This window comes from Schistocerca nitens, chromosome 2 (genome assembly GCF_023898315.1).
Source record: "Schistocerca nitens isolate TAMUIC-IGC-003100 chromosome 2, iqSchNite1.1, whole genome shotgun sequence".
NCBI lineage: Eukaryota > Metazoa > Arthropoda > Insecta > Orthoptera > Acrididae > Schistocerca > Schistocerca nitens.
The window spans coordinates 7525972-7544676 of NC_064615.1; positions in this window are offsets into that span (position 1 = coordinate 7525972).

The following is an 18705-nucleotide window of genomic DNA, read 5'->3' on the forward strand; positions in this document are numbered from 1 at the left end:
GCTCAGCACAGACTGAGCGAATTTCCTGCCATTTTTTCCCTGGGCCGCCATCACCTCAATGAGCAGTGAGAACTGGCGCTACATAACGTGCCGCTCCTCGCCATACTCACCTCCAACCATCATTATGGAAGATGATCACACCAGGAGTGAAACCGGTCTCCTGATAAATAAAATTTTAACTTTTAACGACTTACATGCGAATTTAGCCCGCATTTATTTAAAAAAACCTTTAACTTCGGTTGCTGTTTTCCTGGGAACAATGTTCCAAAATGTAATAAATAAAAGGCTGTTTCTTTGGTCCGCAGACGCGTTTCACTTCTTGTACTTTCGAAGCTACTTCAGTAATCTTCAAAAGTTACGGTAAATATTGTAACGGTATTTCGTTCCACTTACGATTTTGTATGATGCTTCTTGCATAGATGCCGCGAAGGAGCTTGTTTTGGTTTTTCTGTACTGTTCAGCTTTTGAATTTGTAGCATACTCTAAAAAATACTAATGATCAATTTCACAGCTAAGGAGCGACAAAAGATTACAAAAATGAGTATATAGACACACAGCATATCTGAGTGCTAAATTCAAGAAGGTAGCATCTATCAACAAGTTCCTTTCTACTGGTAGTCAGCTGCACTTACTGGTAACAGTTAATTTATCACGTAATCTGTTTCGTAACGTTACAGTTCCGTCCATCTACCTTGCCAGCGCACGTGTACCTCGACTACAATAAAGGACTATTGCCTCTGCGAAATGAGAAAGAGGTGCCGTATACATTTCAACCGTCACATTTTTTTTTCTCCTGTTTCCTGAGTACTCCGCATTTGGTTTCGTTGATTCGAACGAGGCTTTTTTTCGGGGCACGTTGAGCGTAACATGCGACTGCAGTATTGCGAAATCGATCACACTGTATAAAGTGCTCAGTATGATTTAAATGACAAATTTTATTTAAAAACAATATTTCGTGCATATCTGTTAGAATCATATTATGATAGTGGCAGCACATTTGTAATTTCCAGTGACACACTTTTTGTTGCATTTCGTACACTCCATGTTGGTAAATGTTTTTGTACTTCCAAATCCTTTTTGTGGACAATGTAGGCCATAGAATAAAGAAAACAAGTCACCGTACGCTAACAACTGGAACCTTAGAGTGATTAGTAGTTACAACAGAGGTACCTGGTGGTTGCAATGCTGTTTGTGGCGTGTTTCAGAACGTCAGATTCGTGGCAGAGCGCGAAGAGTGACCTCAATGTTTGCCGTCCCTGCGCCGTCAGCTATGAATGGGCTCCAATTCTTCACAACACCTTTCGCCGCCTATTCGGCAGCCTACGAGACGGGAGGATGTAATCAAACGAGATTGGCCGGTCCCCGTGAGCAAGGTCGCGAACACACGCTACAGTGGCGCTCTTACAGTGTGAGAAGCTGGTCCACACGCTGATGGCGGAAGGATTGCTGATCACCGGGATATGCGTCAAGGACCTGAGTTATAATACAAATCACTCCCAGGGCCTCACAACAGAGGTCATATAACAATATTAATCATGATATTCCCTATTAACTACTAACATACACTGATGAGCCAAAACATTATGACCACTGCCCACCACGATGTTGGATGCCGCCTGGCGGCGTTTTAGGCACGCGGGGCGGTAGCAAAAGTATGTAGCCGGAGCAGACAGGGACGGGGGAAAACTCTAGCGAAGATCTGGGCCGCTAATGGGGAAATCGACTGAGATAAGCGACTTTGACAAAGGGCAGATTATTATTACACAAAGCCTGTGAACGAGTATATCGAAAACGGCGATGCTGGTCGAATGTTCACGCATTACTGTCGTATTTACGGAAAGAAGTAAGACTGTGAAGCTACCACAACTAGGTAAAAGGTTGGACTCCTACGACTCTTCACAGAACGTGCGTCCGGATGTCTGTCTCCTCTGTAAAGTAGAATACATGGTACAGAATGAGCTTTTCACTATGCAGCGGAGTGTGCGCTGATATGAAACTTCCTGGTAGATTAAAACTGTGTGCCACACGGAGACTCGAACTCGGGACCTTTGCCTTTCGCGGGCAAGTGCTCTACCGTCTGAGCGACCCAAGCACGACTCACGCCCCGTCCTCAGAGCTTCAGTTCCGCCCGTACCTCATCTCCTACCTTCCAAACTTCAAAGAAGCTGTCCTGCGGTAGAGCACTTACCCGCGAGAGGCAAAGGTCCCGAGTTCGAGTCTCGGTCTGGCACACAGTTTTAATCTTTCAGGAAGTTTCAGAATACATGGTGAATTGTGGCATCTTTGCCGACAGACCACCCTCCTGGTGTTTCAGAGCACACCGCTCACCGTACACTGCTGAACATGGATCTCTGCCGCAGACCACACATACGTGTTCAAACGTTGACCCAATGACATCGTCAGTACTATGGTAGTGTGCAATGGGACCATGAGACCTCGATCGTCGATCAATAGGAAAGAGTCGGTTTGTCAGGTGTTTAAGGTATGGGAGACATTCTGTTGCGCTTCCATGGGACGTTTGCTAGTAATCGAAGACACGCTGACAGCAGCGAACCACCGGCATCCCATCACGCTTGAAGCCTTCCACAACGGCGATATTATCTTTCAGCAGGATAATTGCCTGTATCTCGGAGCCACAACCGTCCTACAGTGGTTTGACGAACATTATAATGAGCTCTCGTTGTTGTCTCGGCGACCAAATTTGCCTGATGCAGATCTTATGGAATCCATCTCGGTCGCCATCGGATGCCACCACCGCGTACGGAAATCAACGGCCCTTAATTTGCGTAAATTACATGATCTGTGCGTAGACATATAATGCCACAAACCTTCACAAACCTATCAATAAATTGCCGAATCCCTGAAACAGAGAATCAGTTATGTATTTCGTTCCAAATATGACTACTCTGACACTATTCTACAGGAGCGGAGCCGGCCGAAGTGGCCGTGCGGTTAAAGGCGCTGCAGTCTGGAACCGCAAGACCGCTACGGTCGCAGGTTCGAATCCTGCCTCGGGCATGGATGTTTGTGTTGTCCTTAGGTTAGTTAGGTTTAACTAGTTCTACGTTCTAGGGGACTAATGACCTCAGCAGTTGAGTCCCAAAGTGCCCAGAGCCATTTTTGAACAGGAGCGGATGCACGCCCGCAGCGGGTTTCACGTTTGACTTTCCTTTTAATGTCACAAAATAACACCACAATTCACCTCAGTCCTACACTCAACAGAACTATACTACGTCAGTGAAAGATGTGGGAACCAGTCTCAATACACTATTCAACACATTCATTGTCATGGAGAAAATCTTTGTCAATTTAATGCAAATAAATCTGTTGTCCTAAATTTCATTTTAGCTCTGGTTTCCGAACTGCAGGCATTACCTATAATTCAGCCTATCATCGCTAAAAATCATACACTTGTAAACAGTTGGTAGCAATGCCTAAAAAAATGGCTCTGAGCAATATGGGACTTAACATCTAAGGTCTTCAGTCACCGAGAACTTAGAACTACTTAAACCTAACTAACCTAAGGATATCACACACATCCATACCCGAGGCAGGATTCGAACCTGCGACCGTAGCGGTCGCGCGGCTCCAGACTGAAGCGCCTAGAGCCGCTCGGCCACTTCGGCCGGCAGCAATGCCTCAGTTTGTCGCAATTCTCACAGCATTGTGTCATGTGTAACTGTTGATCGCGTGCCCATATAAAGGTCTTCAGTTCTCAATAATTTTTAAAATATTGTGCTCGTGTTTTGACGATTCTTTAAGTACTGTCTGAGAACTGTGTTGTGATACACGTTCAGGAGGTAATCTATTACTTATATCATGTACATAAAAGTCTTGCAAACGAGTTAATAACTCTCGTTATACGTATTTACGTTAAAGTGAAATTGTCTTCGAGGCAATGTTCAGTTGGGTATTTTGATTGCAAAGGAAGTGAACAGGATCAAAATGGGTACAGCATATACGCTGTACTGCGTGTTTGGCGAAACACAGTTGATGGGTGGGTAAAAGAGGACATGGTGTACAGTTTTGACTGCTAGCGGCTCACAAATAATTTTTAAGGTCCCTAAATGTAAATGGACTTGCTTTCACTTACATGGGTCAAAATTCCGTTTCTAATCAGCACAAGCAATCTCAATTAGTGTTAAGGCCAAGGAGATAACGCGAAACTCCATTAAAAAAGTTTCGACTGGTTTTCTGGGAAACTTCAAAGTAGAAAATTTTAAAGAACTGATGGCTGAACCGTTGCGCTATTATGAAGACATACAGTGTAACATGTCACTAAAAAGGCGCATTTTTCAACAACATTTTAATTTCTTCCCTCTAAATTGCGGTAATGTGAGCGATGTACATAATGTATGCTGTCACCACAATATTTTTCTGCCAGACCAAAGATACAAAGGTAAATGGCGTATTGCTATGTTATTATTTCTGAATGGTGAAAATAGACGCTCCTGTAGCACAGTACCTGCGGCAGGCCAAAATGAGACACTGTCACGGTATTTCATTTCTAAACATTTTGTGTCTATTCTTGCAATATAATTATCAGCAGAATCAGAGTAAACCGATTAACAACAGTTTCTTATTTCGGGTTCAGTGATCCTGAAAACATAAAGAAAACGCAACTTTTCACTGTAAAACTCAACTTTTCAAAATAATGTGGTGGTGTTTTGTACGGCCCATCTACATGCACGTACAAAATTGTAACGATATGTCTGAAAGCAGTTATGCATGAGACGACTCAACTCAATTTTCACGCTTCGCATCCAGATATGTGTAGGGTGTCTGTACCTGCCACAGTGTTTTTACCTGTGGATACATTAACAGACTTCTGTCGTGGTGTTTCTGAGCCTTTTGTAGGTGCTGTACGTGCGGTGGGGTTTCCGACGAAGTAGTTTTGTTTGCACCGTGGGTTTTTCGACCATGGTTGACTCACGCTAGCCGTTCACCAGCGGCGGATGTGTTGTCACCGTCAGTCAGGCAGTGTCCTCGCTGACAGCCTTCCTTTCCATATAGTTTCGTAAGCTTGGCTATTTGAGTTCTGCACACTGTGGGCAATGGAAATAATTACAGCAACGAAAGGGAAAACGTGTGTTCTCAAGGCTGATCACCGCTACTGGGTGTACAGAATATGCGATGCGTATACATACGAACTGGTTGTGTGTGAATAACGAAAGGATAAAGTGCCGAGGCCGTTTAAAAATTGCAAATAGCAGAATCATAGATGAAAAGCAATAATCTTGCCCACCTGACGAAGCAGATGTGCAGATTAGGAAACGAATGAATAACTACTACAAACATCCAAATATCTAGAAACGCTCCCTTGAACCTTTCATTCGAAAAATCCCCATGTCCACTTGTTCCCTTTAGAAGTTCCACTACTAGCTGCTTTTCCATTGGCTGAAGGCCATCCCCACCAAAAATATATAGTTATTTTTTTTCTGTCCTACAGACAGGATTTGACTCAGCTTGACCTCTTCCCAGACTAAACTAATATCTTGAAACAATATTTGAATAAGGAAATGTTATAAATATTCGACCACACTCAGGTCATTCACAAAAACTACAAATAAAGATTTTTTCATAATTAAATAAGCTAGTATTCTTGTGCAAGTGCGCTCACATTAAATGACAGCAAGTTGTCGTTAAACATTGTTTAAATAATTATTTATGCCTTCTTAATAGGATTGTTGTGTCCGCTAACACATTCGATTGATCACTTTTAAATTAACACAGTTTTTAATAGCACTAGCAATGAACATTTAATTAAAATTACTTGCAAAATGGTAAACTATACATCAAATAACGACACAAGTGTATCGAGATATGACGTATTCATGCTGCTGTTATAAGCTTTGTAACTATAGAGAAAACGATATTCTGACTAATATAAAAATACGAGGGTTGCAACTTTAATAGTGATGTTCATTTTTTGAACACAATCTATTACCAGCTTAGAGACTGAAGTGATGACACTTTCTGCAGGACCTGACCATCATTTTGCAGAACAATGATCAAGCACCTATAGTGCAAGCTGTTACTGATATGTTTGACTGATGGGGCTGCTAAATGCTATACCACCTACTGCACTCCCCTGACTTAAGCCCTCGTAAGTTCAACTCAATTTCTAAACTGAAGGAAACACTTCACGGCATTCGTTTGAGAACTGCTACAAATTCGTCTGGAAACAGACCGCGTCGCTCGAACTGTCAACACAACTGGCACTGCTAAGAGTATCCTACGACTTACACATCGCTGGCAACGGGTTATACACAATGCTGGTGACTACATTCAAGGTCAGTAAAACTTTGAAACACGTATCTATTCTGTACGAGCTGTAAATAAGTAGTTGCCACTATTACATTTCCAAACCTCGTATATAACAGACATCCTAAGTCAATAAATACAGATGAGTGGCTTTCTTGGATGATAGCTATTATGCAACGATATCATCTCAGAAAATTGTCTGCTGAAATTGCATAAAGCATTTAAAAGTTGTTAATTCAGAGATTCATTGTGAAACTGTTTAGTCACTGTGGAATTCTAAGTTCTGTAGTTTTAAATATATTGAAAGTATTATTGTGCCACTGGGTGTGACTAATTTTTCTGGGATCGCAAATGTACTCAGATTTGCTCTAATATTTGACTGTAAATTATTTTAGATTCTCAAAGAGCTGACACACAATATTTTTTAGCGCAACGCAATCTCACTTTCAATAATCCCTACAAGAGAATGGCCCTGACTAAATTAACCTATACGTTTCACAAATCACTTACCTCACAAAAATCTTCGTTACTCGAACTACTGCAATACAGCGAGCGCCACAACTGCCAGCTAAATAAAAGATTCAAACTACTGAAGGCACTAACTAGTGATAGGCATAGTTAGCAGAAGAAAGATTTTGATAGAGAACAAACAATGTATTTACCTTAATAGTATTCAAAAGTCTTAATATATATATATATATATATATATATATATATATATATATATATATATATATATATATATATATATCAGTCCATGATATCCAATATTACAAATTTACTCTTTCTGATGGACACACGTCCAGCTCGTCCGCTCTCAAAATTCCGCCACCTCTCTCCCCACATCCACCACTGCTGGCGGCTCACCTCCAACTGCGCAACGCTACGCGCTGTTAACAGCCAACTGCCCAACACTACAATAGCAATTATTGCAACAATGCCGACCAGCGTCAGACTGCACACATCACAGTCAGTGATTTTCATATAGAGCGCTACGTGGCGTTACCAATAAAAAAACCTAAACTGCCTACTTACATAGCCCCCATGCTCCCCACAAAAATTTTGCAAATTTGGGCCATGGCCAATACAGATTTGAAAAAAAATTTCATAGTTACGATAACAAAGATATCAAATGCACACACTTATTGATACAATGTTGGTCAAAAGCTAAAATTTTCTCAGAGTCCATAAAGACAGTCCTGATCGTTCATCACAGTAATATTGCAGTGTTTTTCTCAAAGTCTGAGCAGTAAAAGAAAATGCACATGGAAGTAGTGGATTTCCATGCAGTCTTGAAGAAGTAATGTTGTCCTGCCAACGGAAAGACAGTGCTGACTCTTATGCAGACAGGTAATTGGCCACAACAGAGCAAACTCACAGCAGAGTCAGTCGAAGTTTGGAAGAATATTGGTAGGTAGGTCATCACAGAGCAGACCCACTGTAGTCCTGGTAGAGATTATGGTATTGGTGGGCCACCAGAGGTGCAGACCCACTGCAGTCCTGGTAGCAATAATGGTATTGGTGGGCCATCAAAGATGCAGACCCACTTCATTCCTTGTAGAGACAGCCAGCAGCCATCTGTTGCGACTGTGCAGGTGCACAATCACCATCGAAAAGTCTTATACTATATAGCAAGTCCATGAACCACCACTTGTACACTCACAAACTTTTTGGAATGTACTTAGAACCAGCAATGCTGTTAACCAGTCCCTTGCTGAATTATCAACACATGTGCAAACACTAACAGTCCCAACTTCTCACATATTGTGCATATACTATGACCAACAAAAATGTGTGCACTGAAATGAATGCTTACAAGTTACTTAATTTGATCAACTGGTGTCCATTACAATTTTATAACATGAGAATATAATATCAAAGGTACAAAATACATCATTAATGAACATAAAAATACAGATAACATTTGTAGTAATACGGGCTTTACAAAAGAATTGAAATAACATGTACATCAGTGTTAGAAGAATTATGACATAAGTACATACATAAAAGATCAGAATAACTTTTGAAACATCAACTTCACACATGAGCATTAAAACAAAACAGAGTAAATAATGTCTGAACATCTTTACAAAGTAAATAACAGATTATCAGAAAAATTCTACAACATAACTCTTCTTAGCTAAACACATAAAGACAGGAAAAACACAAATTCGCATAGCGTAGTAACACAAAAGTACAGGACAGGATTTGTTTTCAGCGTGACATTTGGTACTGCAGTCCAACCCAAAACATCATCCTGTAGATCTTTCCTCTTATTTCAACATTTGTTTCCACAAAAAAATAAAAAAAATAAAAAAATAATAATAATAATAAAAAATTCCTATCCAAGCATGCTTTCTGTATCCTGTTCACATCCTCTTTCAAAAATAGTTTTTCTCCTCTGTACACTACTTTTTTGAACAAACCATTTTCTTATAGCTTCTCAATGCATTTCTTCCAATTCATCATAGTTAGTTTCTTATATAGTCTACCCCCTCTTAAGCTAACTTAAATCTACTGAGCTCAGATATATATACCAAGGGACGAGGCAATGCAGCAGCACATAACAAATTAACACAAACAGCAATGACATAAAAATGGAAATTGGCAGCAGTATATAGAAATTAGCAAGCAATTGCAACATTACAACTAATATAAGGCAATCTGCAGCAAACAAGAAAAATAAATCCGTAGTAAAACTGGCTTAACAGAGTAATACAAAGTGAAATTCAGTAGCACTATGCCTGGCAAACAGCAGCAGCAAATGCAATAACTTATATCTAATCATGACAAACCCACAAGCAGAAAAAATAGTACACTAAAGACAACAATGCAGATAAGGAAAATATCTATTCACATTTTAATGTGTATGTCATTAAAGTGGTGCACCACAACTTATTCTACCATAAAAATTACCAAGTACTTGGAAATAAAATTCTGCATGCAATTCCTGTGAAGGGAAATGTCTTTTTGTGCTCCTTCGTTTTTTTAAGTAGTTCATAAAGTTATTATTTACTGGATCTGTAGGCATAAAATATTTGTATTAGTACATCTATAAAATTTTATTTTAACCAATGCTGCAGTGCAGCTAGAAACTAGATATTAAACAAAATAGGCAAAGAAAGGCGTGAAACGTCATTCACTAGCCATATGGTATATCATAATGCAGTAAACAATCTTTCAACTAGCAAGACAATAGACGTGAAATGTTTCTCCTCATTTCATTTCAGTAAATATCATAAATTAAGAACTCTACAGTGTAATCATGTTTTCAAGTTTCAGCGTGTGGTATCTGCAATGCTTTCTACAAAGAACTGTCAATATCGAGGTTAATGGCCTCTTTTTTCTCCACCTAATGGCTTTTTCTCCAGGCGACGCATAGCTGGGCGTCAACGACACATTGCGTCGAGGTCACTTAGCTTTCTTACCGAAATTTACAACAGAAGTTTCCGCTACAGTGGCAGTTCGATGAAAATAAAATTTCACAAGTCGAGAAATTACAGTAGAAATGTGTAGAAATAAAATCCTATAAATATAACAGTGTCCAAAAAATTTTCGCCGGCATTGTGATTCATTCACGCATTTACACACATTTCATAACTCTTTAAGTGCGATTCTTGGTTTCCAAGATCCTTTTTCACAAGTCAGAGTCCCTAACCACTACTCATTACTCCTTACCTTATTACACATATACATATTCGTCGACACCTTCAACATTTCATCATAATAAATATGTAGCATAATCAAATTCCTCACATAGCATCAGCTTATTGATCATAAACATACCTCAACAGCATAATTCACATTGTAAAGCATAATACACATTGTCATCGTAATAATAACATCATAAAATCTCAGCCAAATCTCTAAAACGTCGAAGCTTTCTGCAAAAATTTCAAAACTTAAAAAAAAATTCTCTGCTCATTTCAATAGTGTCATCTACCTCAATCGTACTTTAAAAATCGTGATCCCATGCCAAATACATGATTCAAAGCTCTCATAGTATCACAATGGTTCCGAAAAAAAATATGAACAGTTCACAAAGTACAGACAAAATACAATTTCATAAGTGTGAAGTTATCCAACAGTGTAATTACGTAAACACCTGTCACTGATGTAGTAAAATAAATGTTTGTCTCTCTCAGTTAAATGACCAGATAGCTGTGTAATTCTGTGTTAGAGAAATATGGTACCGATGTGTAATGTTGTATAAGCAAATACCATATTAGCTAGGGCTCCTTGTGCTTGCCAAACACGTGGTACACAAAGTAAGTGTGTACCCCCCCCCCCCCCCCCCCCTGAGGATTAATGTAATGATACCCTCAGGTGTTACAGATTACAGCAGTGGAGTGAAATGTATCACGGAAAACCTTTGTATCATTGTAATTCAAAATATTTAAAAATAAATGTTTTAAGTACAAAATTAATCACTCAAATGCGTGTCCTGTAGCACTAAATTGTGCGTCTTGTTGTAATATAATCTCTGTCATTACTTAAGGGTAAAAAATGTGCCAAGTGTCGTAATTATCGTCGTCCGTAAGCAGGGTTATGTAGAAGTCAATGTACTTGTAATAAAGAAAAGTGAAATGTTTTGCCTATAGATATCGTAGATATTACGCTTATTGCCGTGATGAAGTAGGTACTGTACTGTAACGTATTGTTGTGCTTCAGAAAAGGCTGTCTTATTGTAGCTATACCACAAAGTTACTACTAAAACATGTTTTACTTTCCAGAAGAATTCAGAAAAACTGTGACGATATAAAACTGATACACCGTAAAAGCAATAATATAAATTGTGTCACTCATTAGTAGCGTCGTGATATAATCATGTAGCTGTCAAATATACTAACCACTGTGTCATCTGGTATCTCTCAGAAAGCACTTTAAATCCATAATGTATTTTCAAGTAAACCAAAATGTTGCAGTAATATCTTATTAGCAGTACTGGTATATGTTCTAAGTATGTGAGCCTTATAGTCGTTACGTAATCGTGCAACTAACAAGCAAGCATGTACACACTCAATAGCACTGTGTCGTCTGTTCACTATAACAATGAATTCGTAATTACTTATCTAACTAAGTTCCCTAGGTTCTTGGCTGGATAGTTAATTTTAAAACATAGTTGCATGTTAACAGTTTTTAAGTGTGATAAAGCATACTAGTAACGTGAAATGAAAAGTTTTATGTCAAAGACAAAGCTAAAAGCAGATTATCTTTCAATAAACGGTTTTACGTGTGAAATGTGGTGCAATCCTTTACTCTTACTAGTACGCAGAGTTTCAACTTGAACGCAATTACCATACGGTATACGTCGGTAAAGAGTCTTGGAATTTATCTCAAGGTTAGCATCTATGTTATTTTTCTCTGAGCCAGCCGGCGCACGTGGCTGCCTGCAGTGAGAGTCATTGTCTGTCTCTTTGTTGGCGTGCATCGTTATTGGGATTAGGAGACCTAACTTCTACAAATTCACCTTGTCGAGAGGGCCCTGCCCTGTTTGAATCCCGCCAGTTGTGATGAAATTCAGGTCTGTCGTTTGTCAGTAGTTTACACAGTTTCTTTTTTGTCGGTCATGTAGTGGAGAATTTCTCCCGGATTCGAATCTGCACGGTGGACCGTTGCGTCTGAAGTTATTCTGTCTCCTGTGATAATAATAGTTCTGGTTCCCATATTATCTGTTTCTCTGATTGTCTCTGTGATAGTCATTACCGCGAAGAGGTGATATTTCCCTGTAATTATTACTACTCTGCCAACGGTTGTCATATGGGTGGTGTCTGTTTTGGTCAAGATTTACGTTGTAAGAACAGCCTTGTCGTGTCCAGTTATTATTTCTGTCATCGCGGAATTGTGATGGATGTGACCTGTGGGTGTTGGGTTCCTGTTTTCGCGTTCCGCAATTGTCAGTGTCAATTTCCAATTCTTGTAACAGTCCCTGAAAAGCTTCAATGTCGTCTTTGCAACGTCCTGCCAAAATAATATGTCGTAAATGTTCAGGCAATTTGATTAAGCAAATGCGGATGAGTTCTGAGGGGCTGTATGGGTTTTATAGATATTGATTCTTATGTAACATGTCTTCGAAATATTTGACAAGACTGGAAAATTTAGATTGTTCGAAATGTCTCATCATTATGATGCTATGTTTTACTCGGTCTTGTGTAGCTTGAGACGAATATGCTGAGAGGAAGGCATGATAAAATTCTCCGTCACTGTGACAATCGTTCATGACCGATCGCATTCTTGCAGCTGGTTCATTCTCTAAATATCCACACATAAATTCTAATCTGTGCTCTAATGATCAGTTGGGAGGAAAACAATGAGAGAATTGATGAAGCCACGCTTGTGGATGAATGTCGTTGCCGGATTTCTTAAATGTTTTGAATTTACGTGTATTAATAAACAGCTTATAGTCAAAATCATCATGTCGGCGAGTCGCAATCGGTCATTGTTACTTCGTTTCGGTGGTTCCATCTCAAAATTCGGTGTACCTTGCCAATTTCTTTCATAATTTCCGAAGTGCCTCGTGTTATTATTTTGTGGCTGTTCCGTATTTCTACTTCCTCCCGTATTGGAGCGCGAGTGTCCTCTGATATATGTAATTCTTGTATTACCTGCGTCAACTGATCTTGTACTTCCCGGATTTCTCTTTTGTACTGTGTATTGATTTTATTTTGACTTTGTCTGAAATTTCTAATTTGTTCATACTCTTCTGTGTCAGTGAAGGCTACAGGTCTTGTGTCATTCAGATCATCATCTACCATTGTAGAAATGAACTGATCCGAAAGTTCGGCTACTTTCTCCGATAGTGAACAGATTTCCTCGGTGTGTTTCTCTGAACCAAGTTTGAGAGTGTCCATTTGTGTTGAAATCGTATCTACTGTGTCCTTTAAGTTTTCCTGAGTTTTTGCAAGTTGCGTAACCGAATCGGTAGATGCAATTGAGTCAATTTTAGTTTGCAAGGTGTCGTGATTTTCATCAACAATAGTTTGCAGTTCTTTTGTGGCTGCTTCGTGATTCTGTAATGCATTTTCATGACGCGAAAAAATAGGTTGAAATTACTCACAAATTTGTGTTTTTACGTCATTACAGACTTTTTGACATTTCGATTCGATTTTAAGTAACTCAGCAGTTAAACCTTCACGTGTTTGTTCAAGCGTTTGTTCCATTGAGTCTAACTTTTGAAGCTGTTGCTGTGTTTGTCTCTGATTTTGTTCCATTGTGTCTAACTTTTGAAGATTTTGTCCCATTTGTTTCTGATTTTGTTCAAGCGTTGTGTGTAACTTTTGTAGCCTTTGTCCCATTTGTTGCATTAACTGTAATAACAATGCACTGGTGTCTGAAACATGTTCCTCAGTGCTATTCGGCAGTGCATCTGAACCGGCAATATTCGCATTTTGAAAAGCAGAAAATGTGTCTTGACTTATCTGAGAAAATGGTGAGGACGCAAAACCTGAATCTACAGTGTTTGCAAGATCGTGTCCTGTCATTTTGGATTCCTGTGGCGAGCTGTTGCCGACCGATCGATCGATAATGCTTCCCTGTTCACTAATTGTTTCACTGTCTACACCATTATTTGCAGCCCGCTCTATTTTCCTATGCATAATTACCAAATTACTACTTTGAACACTAGTTAATTCATTACACGGTGGCGCTAACACACTGCTTTCGTCTTCACTGTCATTTCTTAGTTTACTTTGGAGCCTAGTATTACGTTTTTCACACGCCATTATTGTCACAATACTTCATACGATAACACAGAAAAGCCCAATTTGAAGACCAAAATAAGAAAACACATTAGCATAGCACTGAAAATAATATCTAGTTAATTGAAAGCGCAGCTGTGAAATACTTGGTGCAAATCCGCATGTGTGCCACAACTGTTTTACTGTACAACAATGAAAAACTACAACTACAAAGGAAATTCTCTCTACAATTACGCGCTAGCAATAAACAAAAGCTACACTAATTACACAAACTACAAGAAAAAATCTGAGGATTGCAGTGAGGTATCCTCGGCTAAGGATCGACGTATGAAACGTCCCCTTTCAAGAATTATACTTCACTGTGCTTAAACTGACACACAATATTTTTTAGCGCAACGCAATCTGACTTTCAACAATCCCTACAAGAGAATGCCCCTGACTAAATTAACCTATACGTGTCACAAATCACTTACCTCACAAAAATCTTCGTTACTCGAACTACTGCAATACAGCGAGCGCCACTACTGCCAGCTAAATAAAAGATTCAAACTACTGAAGGCACTAACTACTGATAGGCATAGTTAGCAAATGAAAGATTTTAATAGAGAACAAACAATGTATTTACCTTAATAGTATTCAAAAGTCATAATATATATATATATCAGTCCATGATATCCAATATTACAAATTTACTCTTTGTGATGGACACACGTCCAGATCGTCCGCTCTCAAAATTCCGCCATCTCTCACCCCACATCCACCACTGCTGGCGGCTCACCTCCAACTGACTGTGATGTGTGCAGTCTCACGCTGGTCGGCATTGTTGCAATAATTGCTATTGTAGTGTTGGGCAGTTGGCTGTTAACAGCGCGTAGCGTTGCGCAGTTGGAGGTGAGCCGCCAGCAGTGGTGGACGTGGGGAGAGAGGTGGCGGAATTTTGAGAGCGGACGATCTGGACGTGTGTCCATCAGAAAGAGTAAATTTGTAATATTGGATATCATGGACTGATATATATATATATATATATATATATATATATATATATATATATATGACTTTTGAATACTATTAAGGTAAATACATTGTTTGTTCTCTATTAAAATCTTTCATTTGCTAACTATGCCTATCAGTAGTTAGTGCCTTCAGTAGTTTGAATCTTTTATTTAGCTGGCAGTTGTGGCGCTCGCTGTATTGCAGTAGTTCGAGTAACGAAGATTTTTGTGAGGTAAGTGATTTGTGAAACGTATAGGTTAATTTAGTCAGGGCCATTCTCTTGTAGGGATTATTGAAAGTCAGATTGCGTTGCGCTAAAAAATATTGTGTGTCAGTTTAAGCACAGTCACGTATAATTTTTCATAGGGGACGTTTCAAATGTTTTTGTATTTCTGAACAACTATCGGACCCTGGGATCTGGGAATGCCGCTGCTGGTCCGGCTAGGTGACCAATACGGGTGACTCCAGGTACAAAGAGGAGGACTGTCACTGGAAATGGGTAAATCCCAAAGCTGGAAATTTGGACGGCTGCTGCTGGCATCGCCTTCGTGCAGGAGATGCACCAAAAATGGCGGAATGACAGGCATGCTGAAAGATGGCTTTTTACAGCTCTTTGAGAATCTAAAATAATTTACAGTCAAGTATTAAAGCAAATCTGAGTACATTTGCGATCCCAGAAAAATTAGTCACACCCAGTGGCACAATAATACTTTCAATATATTTAAAACTACAGAACTTAGAATTCCACAGTGACTAAACAGTTTCACAATGAATCTCTGAATTAACAACTTTTAAATGCTTTATGCAATTTCAGCAGACAATTTTCTGAGATGATATCGTTGCATAATAGCTATCATCCAAGAAAGCCACTCATCTGTATTTATTGACTTAGGATGTCTGTTATATACGAGGTTTGGAAATGTAATAGTGGCAACTACTTATTTACAGCTCGTACAGAATAGATACGTGTTTCAAAGTTTTACTGACCTTGAATGTAGTCACCAGCATTGTGTATAACCCGTTGCCAGCGATGTGTAAGTCGTAGGATACTCTTAGCAGTGCCAGTTGTGTTGACAGTTCGAGCGACGCGGTCTGTTTCCAGACGAATTTGTAGCAGTTCTCAAACGAATGCCGTGAAGTGTTTCCTTCAGTTTAGAAATTGAGTTGAACTTACGAGGGCTTAAGTCAGGGGAGTGCAGTAGGTGGTATAGCATTTAGCAGCCCCATCAGTCAAACATATCAGTAACAGCTTGCACTGTAGGTGCTACGCGCTCTTAACAGCCAACTGCCCAACACTACAATAGCGATTATTGCAACAATGCCGACCAGCCTCAGACTGCACACATCACAGTCAGTGATTTTCATACAGAGCGCTACGTGGCGTTACCAATAAAAAAATCTAAACAGCTGACTTATACTTAGTCTTCCCTCATACCACATCCAGGTGACCAAATAACTCGCCAACATACGTCTAACGTTAAAAAGTTTCATCATTTGCTGTAGTGATGTTGTATAAAGGAACAAAAGAGAAAAATTTTTAAAAAAAGGAAGAAAATGGTAAAAATAAAAAATGAAACATACAAAAATATTTATCATACCTAAGAACTACGTGTTTAGCCAGTCCAAACGCATATACCCGATTTTATTCAATCTGTATATTGAGCAAGCAGTAAAGGAAACAAGAGAAAAATTTGAAGTAGGAATTAAGGTCCAGGGAGAAGAAATAAAAATTTTGTGATTTGCCGATGACATTGTAATGCTGTCAGAGACAGCGAAGGACTTGGAAGAGCAGCTGAACGGAATGAACAGCGCCTTGAAAGGATATAAGATGAACATCAACAAAAGCAAAGCGAGTGCAATGGAATGTAGTCGAATTAATTCGGATTATACAGAAGCAATTAGATAAGGAAATGTGACACTGAAGGTAGTAATTGAGTTTTGCTATTTTGGAAGCAAAATAACGGATGATGGTGGATGTAGAGAGGATATAAAATATAGAGTGGCGATGGCAAGGAAAGCATTTCTGAAGAGGAGAAATTTGTTAACATCGAGTATAGATTTAAGTGTGAGGAATTCCTTCTGAATGTATTTGGATGGATTGTAGCCACGTATGGAAGTGAGACATGGACGATAAACAGCTTAGACAAGAAGTGAATAGAAGCTTCTGAAATGTGGAGGTACAAAAGAATGCTGAAGATTAGATAGGTCGATCACATAACTAATCAGGAGATACTGAATAGAACTGGGGAGAAATTTGTGGTACAACCTGACTAAAAGAAGGTATCGGCAGAGCCACCCCTATTGTTGGGGCTTCCTTTTGCGTCGCAAAAACTACATCTATAATTTTTGTGGTCGAGAACATCACGTTGACGGCACTGGTCGTAAACCCCACCCACGGTCGGAAATCGCACGACACCGGATTAGATCTGTGGCCACCGCGCCTCCCCGAATCCTGGAAGCGGCGTGCTACCGCGTGCGGCTATCCGTGGAGGTCGATAAACGTAAAGGGTTAGAGCGAATTTATTAATGCTGAAACGCTGTGTCAAACGAATCATATATAGAGACCAGTTTATGGAGAAGGAAAACGAAATGGTAAAAGCTTGTCGAATCATTTCAAACGGAGATGAGCATAGCTTAATTACTAAAGAACTCAAGTCGAAAATGACGAAGAGACTACAGTGAGCTCCAGTAATAAAAGGAAAAGTAACACCAAAATAATAGCACAACCGGAAATGTAATTAATAGCACGGTCTGAAGTATGGTCTATTTAGAATTTCTCTGATACCAGAAGGGGCAATGAGCATTTTGTCTAACAGACCTACGTAACTTGCAATTCAGTAACTATGGATGCCACAGAGAAACTTTCCTGCAAATGTATTAATTCTGGTTTCGAATATGAATTTGGGTACTGGTAACTAATATACCCCTTTCCACAGTTTCACTTGATGCCGATCTGATTGCTGATAGTATTACGCCAATAAGATTGTATACTAAAAATATTACAAATTAAGAGAATGATTCCTCAGTGATGTAGGCAAAACAGATATAAGAACTAATTATGTTCAACTCTTAGGCCAGTGAAAAATTCAAAAGTGTTTCTCGCTTTGCGTTCGTTCTACCACACTGTTATCGAACAGGAGAGAGAGCATATCCATTTTTTCTTTATTTCCATCCTTTGTCGGTGATAAGTAAATGCACCTTCCTCAGCGTCTGGTCTATTCCAAATGATACGGAAAGAAAACGGGTTGAGTTTTGTGGCAATCGCTGTTGGTGCGTGATAGGACAGTCACACGCGATAAAACACAAGTGGCGTTCCTGTGGAAGTATTTTATTTTTTGGTATACCCTTGGTACCACTACATTCAAAAAGCCACTCGCGAAAATGAGATTTTCAAGAGCGGTCATGTCTCGGGTTCTGTTGATCAGAGAGATAGTAAGTCAATTGTTTTGGATAGCCCTTGGCCCAGCGAACGTTTGTATACCTATCGTAAGAACGTTCGTTCTGTAGATCTCCTTCAGTACACGGTCAAAGTCAAACGTGACACACTTCTCCAAGGTCAGGCAAATTGAGATAATCAGTTGGTCCTTTCGCATTACTGTGGTGTAGGGTGGACCCTAGGCGACTTGTAAAAGCACCATTTTTTCATGGGTGATTCTCTAGAAAACCCCGAAAAACCATGATTTTCGGGAACCAAAATTACCAGTTGTGGGGATAGCCACTTCTATAATTTCTCTTCGTGGCAAGTCGCCGA